Genomic DNA, 17,179 nt, shown 5'->3' with positions numbered 1-17,179 from the left:
TTAAATTGTAAATTTCAGGACCCCCGAGCTATCCGTTCTCCCTTGGGGAGGGGGTAAAGTTTACTATAGTTTATATAGGGAAATAACACTTTTGGGTATATATTTTATCCATTTTCAGCAGAAAATTACTCAAACTTAGTCAGAATCATCTTTGGTGAATGAGAGTATTACTTTGGAAAATTGGGATTCCTGCCCCATCCCCAGGGGCTAGGGCGGGGCCCCAAAGGGAACATTTACCAATATTTTCAAATGCTTATCCTTTGATGACATGACAAGTATTGTATTTCACTTAGTTTACATGCTGATTTCCACATCACATCTAAACAATAAAATAAAGCTACTAGTACCTATTATATAACTCAGGTGACCGCTAAGGCCCTTGGGCCTCTTGTTTATTTTAGCTTTCACTGATATCATTGTGTTTTTAGATCAATGCATTCCATACCATTCTGACCGGAAATGACGAACTCGATGGGAGCTTAACCGACGACTTGCGAAATGGGAAGAACGTCTTGATAATATATATTCTCTTCAGCTGTCTGTGTCGGAGGTAATTCAAAAATGTGAGTTGTGAGGGTTGAGCTTCCATGAAAAAATCACTGTTTACTGCAGCCATGATGGTAGAGATTTCTTACCTTTCTGCTTCGTTGTTTTTTGTTTTTTTGTTATAGGTTTCTTTTTGATGACTGGTTTCTTTTTTGTGGCAGATTTCTTTTTTATCACAATTTTCTTCTTGGACTTAGCTTGTGGTGTGATGTTTACAGTTCGACGTTTCTTGTTCGACTGATGATAGGTGGTATTCCGCTTTCTTTTTATCTCGGATTAAGCTTGTTCTATCACCTGTTGAGTTGGTGAAACTAGATTTACACCAAGGTTGTGTAATGCTGTAGTTTTCCCACTTTTGACATTATCAATGGGAATCATGAACTCCTTAGTGTTGGTAGATAGATATACCACCTCCATGCTGTTTCACTTCTCGATTGATATCGATATATGGATTAATTTTGCCACTAGTAACGATTTTTGTAATACTTCATCCATTTTTCCACATCGGGAACGTACATGTTGAAACATTCATGAGTAAAACGGATATGATTTGAAATGTAGTGTTATCGTCACCGATTGTTTTAGAAATGAAGGAACTTCGCCTTTCTCATTTGTTATATATATTTCGATGTCTCTAATCTCCGATTTGTTTACAGGTACATATTGAAATATCGTGAAAGATTGGGTCCAGTTAGCTTGTTTGTACGATTTCACCATGTGTAGGAGACTATCCTTTTCACCGTCGACGATAGATCCATCACTTACGTCGCAATGTATGTATAAGTTTTCCTTTGTTTTACCAGTTCCAACTAAATAAATGTCTGCCAACGCTACCTGCCAGAGTCCAGGTAGATGCAGGGGAGATTGTAAATGAGTGCGAAAATGATGTGGTTCATTATCTGGAAAATATTCCTTGTTCTTATTACTGTTGATTGTGACGTAGTGCGTCATGATCAATGTCTACAGTATCAATAACGTATCTGCATCGACATATGAATTATATTTGGTAGGCCATCCCAACCATTTTACTAGCCTTGTTTTTCTACCACTTATCTTGTATGTCTTGATTTTCTTCTCTATATAAAAATAGTGAATCCATGTTCTTATCAACTCTCTGCAATTCTGATTCATAAAAGTTACATTTGATAACTTCGTTTAGAAAATCAATCAGCTGATATTGAGGAATACCCTACAATAGATATCGTCTGTGTACCTTAAATATTTCTGATGACCACTGTTGTTGATAGGCACGCTTAAAGAGCTGTTTTGCGTGAGATATTCGAACGAGACTTCCTATTTTGAATCTATACTTGATCCTTTTTTTGATGGGGACCTTAGCTGGTTTCTTTGATTGATGTTTCATCGGTTTCTCTCTTAAGTATAGATATGCAAAAATATCTGCCTGATTTTCTTTGTTGACATATTTAGGAGCTATACCATTTAAGGATCGATGCGGTGTAGAATTGTAACTATCAACCAGTTTTTGTAGAATGTCAGTATATTTGTACGTTCTGTGTTTTGTAAAGTATCGAAATAGCATGGTCTTAAACGTCCGTATGCACCTTTCGATTATATTTGCTTTCGTATCGTTTTGAGTGGTAAAATAATGAATGTGTTCAGTATCTTGATAGGTATTTTTATCATTACCGCTAGATCGATCCATATATTTGCCAACCTCATCCTTGCAGTATTTCCTTAAGATCGCATTATTAAACTCACCACCTTTGTCTGTCCGGAGTTTGTGCGGCACTCAACTTCTTTGAACAATTTTCGTGAAAGCGTTTTGCCATTTTGTTTTTAGGTCACCTGAGCTTTAGCTCAAGTGACCTATTGCTATCCGTTTTCGTCCGTCGTCGTCCGTCGTCCGTCGTCCGTCGTCCGTCGTCCGTTAACATTTTACATTTCAAACTTAAAGTCAAGTTCTGCTGGGCCGATTGAACTGAAAGTTGGTAGGAATGATCGCCTCATGGTCCTGACAAAGTGTTGTTATTTTTCGGGTCGATCAGAAATCCAATATGGCCGCCACGGCCGCCATTTTGAAAAACTATTTTAAACTTAAAGTAAAGTTCTACTTGGCCAATTGAACTGAAACTTTGTAGGAATGATCAAATCATGGTCCTGATAAAGTGTTGTTATTTTTCGGGTCAATCAGAAATACAATTTGGCTGCCATGGCCGCTATTTTGCTACTAAGTTCTAATAGACTGATCTCACTTAAAATTTGTCTAGGAATGATCAGTTCATGGTCCTGACAAAGTTAAGTTAACATTATACTATTTTTTACTCAAATTGGTAAATATTTCAACAACAAAAATAAATACTATAGACTCAGGTGACCGTTAAGGCCCATGGGCCTCTTGTTTAGAGGTTCAATCCATAGATGTCGACTGAAGTCGTCAATAGAGATATCGCACTCCCGAATTATGTTTGGATAGAGATGTCATGTCTGCCAAATCAGCATCATACTGTTCACCGGGCTCGCCAACTTCTACACGTGCACGTTTAAAAGAGCGCCTTACTGGTTTTTGTAAACTATAATCATCAAGACTCTGTATATATCTTCTGATCTTATGTATGCCGAGGGTTTAAATACCTTGTGATTTCAATATTTGGTGTACCTTCACGGGACTGAGAAATGCACCACCATTCTCCAAATTATAATATACATCATCTATAAGTCGTCTCTCTTCCTGAGTCAACATATTTGAAAATAATGAGACAAAAACATTTATGTACAAACTTTTATTAACATCGATACATATTGCAACGTTTTGTGAAACCAATCTTCTACACGATTCATGGACGTGACCATTATACCGACTTTCTCTTTCCATTTTTCTGTTTTGAGTTCATTACTTCTCCATTTGGCATTACATAATTGTGAAATGAAAGCATTTCTAGCACTTCTCTGGATTTTAAAACGAACAGTCTCTTGAATAAAGTCTCGAATCACTTTAATGTCATCTACTTGAATAAATGCATCCATTATATCAAACTGCCTTTCACTTCTGATTTCTCGAACATGATATGCATATATTAGTTTTAATAAGTTATCCATTTTGAGGAATTATGAGGAATTCCCACAAGGAACAGTATAATTCATTTTGCGTTGCACGTCGATATATCCTATCCAAATTGGGTGGGTGAGGTAAAACACAATGACGATCAATACACTCCACAGAAAAGTTTTTATGTTCCCAATATTTCAGTGTATTTCCACACTTATAACAAGTAACGTAATCACCGACACCTTCGTGAAAAAATCCGTCTCTAGCCAGCTGATAAGGAGTCTGACGAAGTTTACAGCCCCACTGAGAGAATGTCACCAACCGATCGGTACAGCTCGTCATGTATAGGTGAACTGGGCGAGTGATACCAGTGTCCATCTATAAGTAGAATGGATAGATACGTTGCTAACAGTCATTCTCATAGTGTTACTTTCTTGTTTGTCTACAGTAAGTTGACCATCACATCCAAGTGTCTTTCGGGTGCTCATTCAATTATACTATCTGTAAACCAAATGAATAGGCATGTCTGAACTTCACCGATTTTCTTCACGTATTTACTATTTTTTCGCTATAACTTTGTATCACGTAGTTCTCGTCCCTCAAACGTTCATCTTGCATGAGAAATTGTAATGTTTTCAAAGGTATACAAGATTGAATGGAAACCTCCCACCAAGTCTTTTCCACTTCCAAATGATTTGTAAATGTCAATGCTTCATCAAAATGTAGGTCTATAACAACAGCATTGGAATACCTCAGACATTCATGTTCATGTCGACGATTCTCACAACCTAAACATACGAATAGTTCTGTTATTTTTGATTTTACAACGTATGCATAGGAGAGACACAGCAGATTATTTAGTAGTCTCCGATAGGTTTTTTGAATCAAATAGTTTTGCAGTCTTTTATCTAGCAAATCTGTGTTTAATTCCATTATTACACATGTACGTATTGGTATGATACTGTAGCGCTACATATTTAAATGACGAACATCATATGTTGAAACAGACAGTCTTTTGACCATCTCACATGTTCTGTTTTGATATCATCGAAATAGTTCCAGTGTTTTAACGAAACACCGCACAGGAAGCACGAAACACGATCTTCGATACCGGTGTAGAAAAATCCGTTACTAGCGAGTTGCTGTGGAGATTGATGGTGATGTTTAGACCACTTTTTGTAGGTATCCAGCCGGTTGCAACATTTGATTAATGATGGATAACACGGTTGTATTACATTAGTGTTTATAGTATGTGGGGCGCTGTCTGTGACGTTGTCCATGGATATTAGCTTTCAACAATTGCGCAGATTAATTGTAAACTCTCCGATACTGACAATATTCTTTTTAAAAGTTCTAGTGATATAGTTATTTTCTTTCCTTCTTCTTTTAAATATACGCTTACCTTGTTTTTCAACTGTTTTTCTTTATGAAGTCCTAAATAGCAATCCACTTGGTTAGAAGAAACGTTAGCGATTGAAATATCAGCGTTCTTGACGGTGTGGATGAGAGCTTGAGCCATGTGAGGTAGTGATACGTCCCTTGATCATATCTCTGACTTATATAGTGTATGCTGGTGTGGAGTAATGTGTGAAGACCCCTAAAACTACCCTACTCATATCTTTACAAGGATAGGCTACAACAGTTGTCTTTGCTATCGGATCACCCATGTAGTCTTGCAGGCAAATCATATTTCTGAAAAAAGGTCACGTATTTAAAGCTGTATCAAGGTAAGGTCAATCCCATGGAGATTTAACTTCAGTGTCGGCCCTCGCTTGAAATTTCAAAACAAGATGAATACAAAAAGGTATGGGTATCGCTACCCTTACTTCATGTACACCGATGTGACATATTTAGTATCAAAATAACAGTAATTGTATACACTGTCCACTAACATAAATAACTTTCAAAATAAACTTCGCCTGTGACATTTTTTCTGTCATATTGTTAAGATACCCCTTACTCAACCTAGTGTTATCCATTTCTAAGCACGTTCTCCCTCCAAAACAAGAACATGTATACACATATGTGAAAGCTGTTGATGTATATAATATAATCTCGGAGCAGAAATTATTAAATATATCATACTAAACGTTATATAAACAGCAATTTAAAATAAGAGGAAATAAAATGTTAAACGTTTGTGATAATTTTGCTGCTATAAACAGTAATAATCCAACCCATTTCCTCATATATGCGAAGGTTAGATTAATAAGATGAACGGATTTTTATTTGCAAAATAAACGCATTTGCTGGTCTGTGTGTATTTTTTGGAGTAACAGTTGGTGTAAACCATACTATTTGGGGAAGTCCTGGATTGAATGGTCGTGCTATCTAAAGGCAGCTGCAGAAACAGATAAGGCGTATAACTTTCAAGTCACTATACCGGTAAACATTTGTCGGCATGTTCTGGTATCTAGTCTTTTTCACATCAAGTTTGGTTGAGATACAGCAAATTCAGACTCGACTCTCCGGGCCATGCCCTCTGATATAATGCTACATTTGAAATCAAAATGGGGGGACACGGTCACCTATTAAAAAGTAAGACAGAGTGCAAATTTGGCTAGTATCAAAACTCGATTGTAGCAAACGGACTGCAAAGTTTGCCATGATTTTCACTTGACATATTTTCTAGAGGTATGGTTGACGCATGTACTGGCAGTAGGAAACATGTCGGTGGAGTCAATCTTTTGTTGCAAAGTAAACCCGAGCAATGGAATCGAGGAGGCCCCGGTAGCAAATTTCAATATATGTTCTAGGGTGACTCCTGATCGTCTTCCTCCTGAAAATCGATAAGAAATAAAATGATAAATAATAGCTCTATCCCATATAATCATCTGAAAACCAGTACTTGTTGATGTGTGAACCATGCTACTCAGCAGGTTTTCCTGAGACTGGACTTTTCTCGCACAAAACAAAATCAAACAAACAAAAATCAATGTTCACATAGTAACAGTAAGGTATTCCTATGTGAATACATCCGACCTCTCATCAGGTTTCGTATTGGTATTTTGTTTCGTGAACCACACTCGCCTTACCATAAATAAACATCACGAACATATCGTGTAAATTCACGACATGCTGCTCCTTCTTTAGTCCGACAAGTACTGCCTTCCTCCGACAGCTCGAATTGGCAGATTTGCAGAAGCTGTAACAGGTACTTATTAGTGTTTTTATTATTTGAATTAATGATTCCCAAGTGCAGGCAAGATATTGTTATTGATACCAAATACCGGTTTTATTCGTTCACTTTATTTTCGAACAACATCAATCACATTTGCACAACTGACACAAAGTGTAAGATATATCTGTAAAATACGTATGATTTTCAAAGAAGAACATTTTAGGGTTTCAGTAAAATGATATTTTAATGTGTATTGGCAAAGAAAAAATAATCGTATGTGTATTATTGAAACAATTCTTTTCATTTTGTTTTTGTCCCTCCATGTCATCACATACGACTGCAGTCGGGGGATAAATCTTGGTGGAGCTCACGCATCCCCCGCAAAAACGATCCCCTTCCTCAAGCCTTTGATCACGATTTGCAGTCGACTCGACACCGGTAGTGTGAACGTTTTTGGAGGTCCAACCATCCCGGTAGACATCATATCACACGTGAGCGAACTGCCATCCTTTGATAAACCACCCAAACATGCATATCTCAAGGGTGTTCCATCACATGTCGGGAAAGATTGACTCGGATGTGGAACTAACAGCACTATGAAAACCACCCATAGACACGCAGCCGACATTTTAGGTATTTAAGCGAAACTATTACATGGTGGATACATTAGGAACACCTCGTTATCCGGTGTTTGCCGGAAGATTCATTCTGGAATTTGAATTCACGTGACAGACAAAGAGATTTTATTGACGACCACGTTTTGGAACGGGAAAGCAGAGCCTGCATTGACAACAAAATGAAACAAGTTGCAAGATTATTTTAACTTAATGCGGAAGGGAAAACTGTTAAATGGCTCCAAAGAAGGTGAGAAAGTGGCAGCAGCCTGCTGTACTGCCCATACTTGCACTTCAGTCCGACTACCAGACGGCGCCTCCATCTTTTCTGCTGAAGCATGCGCCATTGGTTTGGCCCTCGACCATATCGATGAACACCGCATTAAAAAGGCAATTTTTTGTTCAGACTCTCTATCTGTCCTACAGAGTTTACAGTTACGAGATCCTAAAAACACAATCGTACAAAACCTTGCTCATCGAATATCTCGTATATTAAAAAAGTCTAAAATAACTTTACTATGGATTCCGAGCCATGTCGGAATAAAAGGCAACGAATTTGCTGACAGGGAAGCAAAAAATGCATTGAATCTCGAACAAACAAATATCAAACTACCATACACAGATTTTAAACCTACTATTCGTACAGCCATTCAAAATGAATGGCAGAAACGCTGGTCTCTGGAGACCAACAACAAACTTTTTAAGATACAACCGAAACTTAAAACATCTATTCCCAGTCGGAAAGATCGTAGAGAGGAAGTTGTCCTCGCTCGGCTCCGCACTGGGCACACATATCCTACTCATTCGTACCTTTTAAAACGAGAAGATATACCTTCATGCCACGCATGTGACACTCCATTTACAGTGGAGCATTTTTTAATAGAATGTTCCGATTTTAAACACATTCGTGATAACTACTTCCGAGTCCCGGATATGAAAACACTTTTCAGTTCCGTGGATTCGAAGGCATTATTTAACTATTTGAAAGACATCGGTCTATTTTATAGACTCTGATGTCTTTTAACCCACCTTATCCTTTTTGACGTTATATATATATCGCATATTCCATATCATCTATTCGTTATCTCTTTTATTATTTTAACCCCCTTTTATTATTTTTAATTATCTACACATACAATGCGAATACTTTTAAAATGAACCATTTTATCTGATTTTATCTTTGCTATTCACATGTTTGTTAAAAAAGTAAAATAAATAAATAAATCACCATGGCCCTAAATGACCACAGCCGTTGATGGGCCGTTAAACATAAACAAACAAACAAAAAACAAAGTTAAAGTTTGCAAAAGGTTCTTTCTGGCAACATTGATTATTGGAAGGGAATTTGTTGACTGTGCATTGAAGATGAAGGATTTCTTATCAGAATCCAGAAAGCATAGAAGCCCTCCCAATAAGACATCAGAAACTGATAAAGACTCGGTCAGACAACATATTGAGTCATTTCTTACAGTTGAATCTCACTATACCCGAAAAGACTCGAAGAGGAAGTACTTGAGCTGTGACTTGACAATTAATAATTGTATTCACTGTATAAAGATGAACAGATCAAGGCCAAACAAAGAGCTGTATCAAGCAACGTGTACCGTGGCATCTTTTGCAAATAGCACGATCTATCCTTATGTTATCCTTTCATAAGGATAGATTCATATCCTTTAATCATCCAACCCCTGTATATTATCTTCCAAGATATATACTAACCCCACATGTTACTAGCCTAGCCTTCAAATCCCCTTACCAAATACGTAATGACATACTCCCTATATACATTCACAAATCACTGTCTTTATAAGAATACATTTTAATTTTACCATATTATTGATTAACTGACTATCCTGCGAATTCCTCAATAGTGTATTGATTAATATATGATATCTATGTACTGTAAAGCGCGTTAGAGTGGCTTATGTTAGCTAGATAACGCGCTATATCAAATGTTATGTATTATTATTATCATCACACCATAAAAATTAAATTTCCCAAATGAATATAACTTACTGCTAAAACCTACACATTAATTTAAAATTGAACTTCATCACCAAAATAAACAACCTTCTCAAAATCAATACAAATACCAATTTCAGGCTCATTGTGTTATGAAGAAACTTTTAGTGAAAACTACCACGATTTATGTTTAAATGTTCATTGTTTCCGCTTGTGATAATTCTTATCAACAGAACCATCTTTATCATTTATAACATATAAATATTAACTCATAATCACTTACCCTGGACTAGAAACACATAAAATTTCACTACCCCAAGCTGAAAATCTAGAACCCCCAAACATCAAACCCGATCACTCCTGATCATTTACATATACCATGACTGTTCCTGTTTCTCAATTTTTATCTCACCACCAAGAACACTTAAGGTCATAGGAATGTATTGATAAACAGAAATAAGAAGTACATCCCTAGTCGAAAATCCAATGTAGGGAGACAGTATCACAATTTCCGCATATTCCAATGTTTTACATTAAACTGATGAATATCGTGTGTTTATTATTGACAGAACAGTGTTTTCTCTCAACATTACTGTATTTCAAAGCAATCCAGGCATTAATTCAGGTGGGTTTTTTTTTATCAATGAGTCACATGTGTCCATTTTTCTGTACTTCAGGAAACCGGCTACCTATTTCACTACTTTGAAGTTTTTCAAGGCAGATAACTCTTACATGCAATTACTATGTGAATATTGTTTCATTATAAAATGTAAATTTTTAATCATTTAAAGATAATTACTATTACACAATTTCAGCATTTATTAAATTGATATACATAAAAATGCATTACTAATCTATGTCAGTATCATTTTTATTGACATTATTATTTTTGCAAACAATTGTGTCTTTCATTTTTTTTTCAAAAATCACCCCTTTTTACATAAATTTCCATTTAAACTCCTCACAATTCTGACAACCAATATTTTTTTGGTGACAGATTTTTTTTTTAATTCAAAGCAATATAACTACAAGAAGAAGAAATTCTACTGAAAAATGGAGACACATTCCTATAACCTTAAGTGTTGCTTTTCTGGCAACAGTCAATTTTTTGCATTTATGTTACTTTCACTGAATTAAATATTTCAATTTATTTCTCTGATATGTGTGCATTGATAATTACTTCAGCGCATAAACAACACATATCAATACAAATAACTTGCTTAAATACTTATTATTTTACACTCCTGCCCACACATATACACATGTACATTTCCCAATTCAAAACTAGAATTATCGATGAACACCGCATTAAAAAGGCAATTATTTGTTCAGACTCTCTATCTGTCCTACAGGGTTTACAGTTACGAGATCCTAAAAACACAATCGTACAAAACCTTGCTCTTCGAATATCTCGTATATTAAAAAAGTATAAAATACCTTTACTATGGATTCCGAGCCATGTCGGAATAAAAGGCAACGAATTTGCTGACAGGGAAGCAAAAAATGCATTGAATCTAGAACAAACAAATATCAAACTACCATACACAGATTTCAAACCTACTATTCGTACAGCCATTCAAAATGAATGGCAGAAACGCTGGTCTCTGGAGACCAACAACAAACTTTTTAAGATACAACCAAAACTTAAAACAACTATTCCCAGTCGGAAAGACCGTAGAGAGGAAGTTGGCCTCGCTCGGCTCCGCACTGGGCACACATATCCTACTCATTCGTACCTTTTAAAACGAGAAGATATACCTTCATGCCACACATGTGACACTCCATTTACAGTGGAGCATTTTTTAATAGAATGTTCCGATTTTAAACACATTCGTGATAACTACTTCCGAGTGCCGGATATGAAAACACTTTTCAGTTCCGTGGATTCGAAGGCATTATTTAACTATTTGAAAGACATCGGTCTATTTTATAGACTCTGATGTCTCCTAACCCACCTGATCATTTTCGACGTTATATATATATCGCATATTCCATATCATCTATTCGTTATAATAAATCACCATGGCCCTAAATGACCACAGCCGTCGATGGGCCGTTAAACATAAACAAACAAACAAACAAACAAAACTAGACAAAATACACACCAAACATTATTGCAATCCTACATTTCGATTGTATTTTCACCTTATACTAATATATCTATAATTTTGTTTTCCAGGTTTTACCTCGCCAAGTGGCACTAGTCTCAGATGTCACAGAAACACACAATTAGATGACACTGAAGTCAGCTTTGCTTTAAAGAAACCACAAACATCACAAAAGCCAATTACAGAGATGGCAATTAACAAGATCACTACCAACTCTACAGTTGGTGATTTTATGTACGTATAACCTATAACTCTGTCTTCTAATCTTGAATTATAACAGACACTCTGAAACCATATTAAACACATATCAATGAGTATTTACGATATTGTACATTGCTTACTGTTGTACTGGCATACACTTCCAATACAATATGTCTCATTAATTAACTGTTGTTGAGCATCACAACTTAAATACACAGCTATTATCAGTCTTAGCCTACAACAAACCTCATTCTCAAGTTTTACTTTAAACACTCAATTCTACTTACTCAACTAAACAGCAGACTTTTTCTTATTGCCCTAGTTTATTAAATACACCACACATTTTGTCGAAAGACACATTCAACATTAGACATCTTGCACTTACTCTCATTCATTTATGATTACATAACTTTCATTTACAGGTAAACTGTCCGTGGCAAGATAACAGATATGCCCGACACCACCCAGACAATCCAAACCAAGGCTGGAAGATTCCTTGCACTACAAAACTGTACATTAGCTGACGGCACAGCAACCATAGCATCTAACTCAAGTCCAGTTGGGACTTGCATATACATTCACAAATGTCTCTGTGAAAGTGCCCCGCTGGGTTACATAGTTTGAGTGTAGTGTGATCACTGTTACTTAGTTCTATTAGCCATTTGTTATGTTTATATAAAACAATGTTTTATTACATATTTCCTTCTATTTAAATTATTTTATTCCAGTTACACATCAGCTACAACACTTTAAAACAACATTGTGCCCGGCTAGGTTATATTGTTAAACTATTTTTACACTCAAAGTAAATCTGATCACTGTTACTTTGTTCCATTATCTTATTCCACTAAATTCTAGTCATAAATCATACCCAATATCTTGAAACGTTTATAATTTCATATTTTACTACATATATAGCATTTCAATAAGATCTTTCATATCTTAATCCAGTTCCACATAACCTAAAAAATACTTTGTTATAACTTTGTAATCAACCAACATATTAGTTACTTCCAATATTTTATCCCACTGAATTTCAGTTAAAAACAACAAAATATTTTCTTACCTTTATGTAAATAGTGTTTTACTCCATATAATGCCTATCAATTAATTCCTTTCTATCTTGCTCAATGACTATATTAACTGTCACTTTATTGTGCCCAACTTGCATAACTTTATACCTAATGCCCATGATCTTGCAATGTTTTTATAACAATAGTGTTTTTTCTTCATATATTACCTCTGTTCTTTATTTTTCAAATAAACCACCAATCCACGTTTCCCCCTGCTATGTTTCATTATTCCAAATCCTCCCATTACCTTACATTTCAATCATCAATAAAACCATCCTAAATTTAATTATCTTTACTCAAATCTGTGTTTCAATAAATATATTGCCTATTAATTACTTCATTTCTGCATTGCTCTACTTCCACATCTCAAATACTTATTAACAACATTTTCCCGAGCTTGGTTACATTGTTCAATAAGTTTAACCCACTCAAATTTAATCATAGAATATTTTTTATTTTTTTACATATTTCCCTGTTCTTCTCTTTATTCATCCTTTTCCACAAGAACACTTGCATGTATATTGTTCCCTGATGGGTAAAATTATTCCAATATTTCATTCCCCCTTTGCATTTTTAACTCACATTTCAACCATGTGTCACTTTATTAAACAAACTCCCTCTTCCCTGATCTTCGCTATCTTCCAGTATTCATGATGAACTTAAAACAATCCTAAATTGATAAAACACCTGATATGCCCTTACATTTACCAATAATTTTACTCTTTATACGCCCATCAAATTTGACAATTATACGCCCATCAAATTTGACAAGAGTATTGCATATGGGGTTGTTTGTCCGTCCCGAGTAAACTTGAGTTTGTCCAGCAATCTCCTCCAACATTTTTCGACCAATCTCTTTGAAACTTTATAAACATTCTAATCATAATATGAACTTGTGTCTCTTTTAAAACATTATTGATTCGACAATTTCTCCAAAAATTGTTGCCCTTAGTTCATTTCAGTATTTCATTTTTTGTCCAGAAATCTCCTCCTACATTGAGGGATTTCTTTGCAACATAGTAGGCTAAATAATCATGATATGTTGTTGTTTCCTTCAAAACCATTTCCTTATTCATCAATTCTTACAAAAGTTATTGCCCTTTGTTTATTTCAGTATTTAATTTTTAGCTCACCTGGCACGAAGTGCCAAGTGAGCTTATGCCGTGGCGCGGCGTCCGTCCGTCGTCAATATTTTACTTTAAACGACTTCTTCTTAATAACCAAAAGGCCTAGGGTGGTGATATTTGGCCAGAAGCAAACTGGGATTAAGGCCTACAAAGTTTGTTAAAATTAATGACCTTCACTCAATTCAAGGTCACAGGGGTCAAATATGTTAAAAACTTTAAACAACTTCTCCTGAATAACCAAAATGCCCAAGGTGATGATATTTAGCCAGTAGCTAGCTGAGATGAAGGGTTACAAAGTTTTAGGATATGACTAATGGGTGAATTAATGGACAATGCATATTAACGACCATTACAGTAATTGCCATTAAAGAAAGAGAAATTTGAATGCCCATTATTGAGAAAAAAATAATGCCAATTAAATATCACAAATGATTTTTAATAGCCATTACAGGGTTTTAATCATAATGGCCATAAAGACTATATATTGTGTACACCATTATTTTATGATGGCCATTAATAATTGTGAATTAAATTTAATGGAGTTTGACCATTAATTTGCACCCATTAATCGGTACATTGGTATACAACTAATGGGGTTTTAATAGGCAATTGATGGGTACATTTGCCAGTAGTGCTTGCCTAAGATAGCGGGTATGTAGGCAGAGAAGAACAGACAGCATCTTCCCACTTAAAACCACATGTATTGAACTGAGGCGGAAGTACAGTTACATGATCTGCGCAAGCGCAGTACATTGAGTTGTGTAATATTTCGGATTGATATGACCACCTATTCAAACATGTTTTGATAGGAACAGATCTGATTTTGATATCCCCTATGCAAAAGATGTTCATTGATTAGGTTCCTTTACAAGCATGGTTTTTTTCCCTCAGCTCAGCCAGAGAGATCCAATGGCCGCGGGTTCGAGCGACGGCACTTTCTTTATCACTATTTCCCCTCTACTACTACTAGCTTTATAAATATTCCTCATTTTTGTTCAAACGAACATACGACTTATATATTTACCGTATGTTTTTCATTAAGGACACTATTGAATTGCAATATATTGCTATTTTTATGTACTGTCGCTTGCAATCTTTATCTCATTATTGTAATCCGGAACACCTGCACTTCATCAGAATTGCTTTCATTTTACAGGTGACATTAATGTCCTTGCTCTAAGGAGTGAAGAGCAGAAGAAGGCGTATTTCCCCAATTTTGGAGATAGGGTACTTATAATAGAGTATGCAACTCAGCAAATGGAAGGAAGAGAAAGCCCTACATGGCTTCTATGAACAAAAATTGCAAGTAGACGTCAAAGAAGGAAAAGGACATTATAATGATGGACGGTCGTCAATGTTAATTGGCAATAAAAATGCGGAAAATTTTCTGAAGAGTGGAACAAGGTTGGTTGAAAAGTGACGACAATGGTAACTTCAAACAGGTGGAGGTGTCAGGCACCTTCCGAGTTTCGTCAGCATATCTTGTGAATTCTTTACTAGACAACGCCAAAAACCTGTTTTTTCCGAACGGGACATCAGCACGGGGAGAAACAGTTGACCTGTTTGAGGAATCCGTCAGTTTCAGACATGTACGGTACACTTCAGGTGAGGATTCTGAGAATCTACTTGGTAACAAGGAGGAATGGGAATACAGTGAGTTAATAAAACAGGATTTTGGTTTTAATATATTCTGCCTTAATATTAAATTTATAATGTGTTATCCCCTATTATCGAATCATGCTACCTTTATTTCTTGTACTATCTTACCATTTGTCCATCCGTCAAGCGTTGACTTTCAATGGTGATTTTCCAAAGATAGTACCCGATTACCCGATTATGACAAAAGTATGTATAATGACAACACTTCAAAAAGAACTTGACAATCAAAATGATCCATGCATACCGGTATTCACGTATATTTATCGAACTTCTATCTCAGAAGTATTATTCTGATGGTCCTTGTTTCGATAAAAACCTGAGAGTTATACTAGGTAGGATCAACCACACCAGAATGGTTAGATATTCAGAGAAAGTTTTTTCTCCTGCCCATACAACTCCAACAACCCAGGTGGAGTATAACTTAGTCTGGGGTGGATGTTGCGGTATCTGTACTGTATCATTCATGTGAGGTGTCACTATAAATGATGTCGTTGGAAGCATGGTTCCACTACAAACTGAACACATTACATCTCCAGCACACACGCAGGCAAACATTCATAGGGAGATATATTAGCCAGGTGGCATAGGACTAGTAGTTAGCGCCTGATAAGGCAGCTCCTGCGAATTCCTCAAAATTATACATTATATATTTTCAAATTATAAAATTATAATTGTAAATGCTAATTGCATTAATTGTATATCTATGTACTGTAAAGCGCTTTAGAGTGGCTCATGTTAGCTAGAAAGGGCGCTATATCAAATGTATGTTTTATTTATTATTTTACTTTATGCCACCTTAGGATTTATCACACTCGCATGGTAAATGTTATTCCGTACTATACAAACATCGAAATAACTGCATTGTGTTCCCAACCAACAAGATTGATTATTAATTTGACTATTGGGTGGGTATTGGAGCCAATAATATGAGCATGAGTACATTTGCCTCTTCATATCCAGAACTTGCTGTATATTATAGTAATAGTATTTTTCGAAAATGCTCTAAAAAATCCCTTCATTTGCACAAACGTTTGAAGATTTACCCCTATTTCACCCGAAGTTTTTTAATTTATGCAGCCGATATATCGGGACGTTTGATGACTGCTTCCAGATGCGCATGTTAAAACTGCATCGAATGCGCATGTTAAACTTGCTAAGCTTTTTGTGCTTTTCCATTTGTGTATTTGTATTATGTATCAGTTTACGCTGTTTTTAGCAGTTTACGCTACGATAAGTTAAAATCAAAACCAGTTTCATTAAAACATGTAAAGAATTCACACTTAATATTTAGTACTTTTGGACATATTTGTAACTTAGAGTCATCATGTCTACAAAGATCTATTAGGTAAATGGAGAAATCAGTTGTACTATATGCTGATATCCTCCTATTTTCTTACAGACGACGCCACTGTCTACACAAGAAACAACGACAGTGCACGTTCATGCCGGAAAACCAAGTGTTAGTTTAATTGTTATCGTAAAGTTGGCATCATATAACTACATCAATATTGTTAAACATGTATATGTTCGCCATTCCAAAGGTTTCAATTGATTCTGCCGTATAGAATACACACACGTGCATTCACGTACACATGTTTGTCACGTGTAGACGTGTCAGTATATTTAGCTCACCTGGCACGAAGTGCCAAGTGAGCTTATGCCGTGGTGCGGCGTCCGGCGTCCGTCCGGCGTCAATATTTTACTTTAAACGACTTCTTCTTAATAACCGAAAGGCCTAGGGTGATGATATTTGGCCAGAAG

Source organism: Mizuhopecten yessoensis, unplaced genomic scaffold (genome assembly GCF_002113885.1).
Source record: "Mizuhopecten yessoensis strain PY_sf001 unplaced genomic scaffold, ASM211388v2 scaffold6313, whole genome shotgun sequence".
Classification (NCBI taxonomy): domain Eukaryota; kingdom Metazoa; phylum Mollusca; class Bivalvia; order Pectinida; family Pectinidae; genus Mizuhopecten; species Mizuhopecten yessoensis.
The sequence above is the reverse complement of the archived record's forward strand: the minus strand, read 5'-3'. Positions refer to the sequence as shown.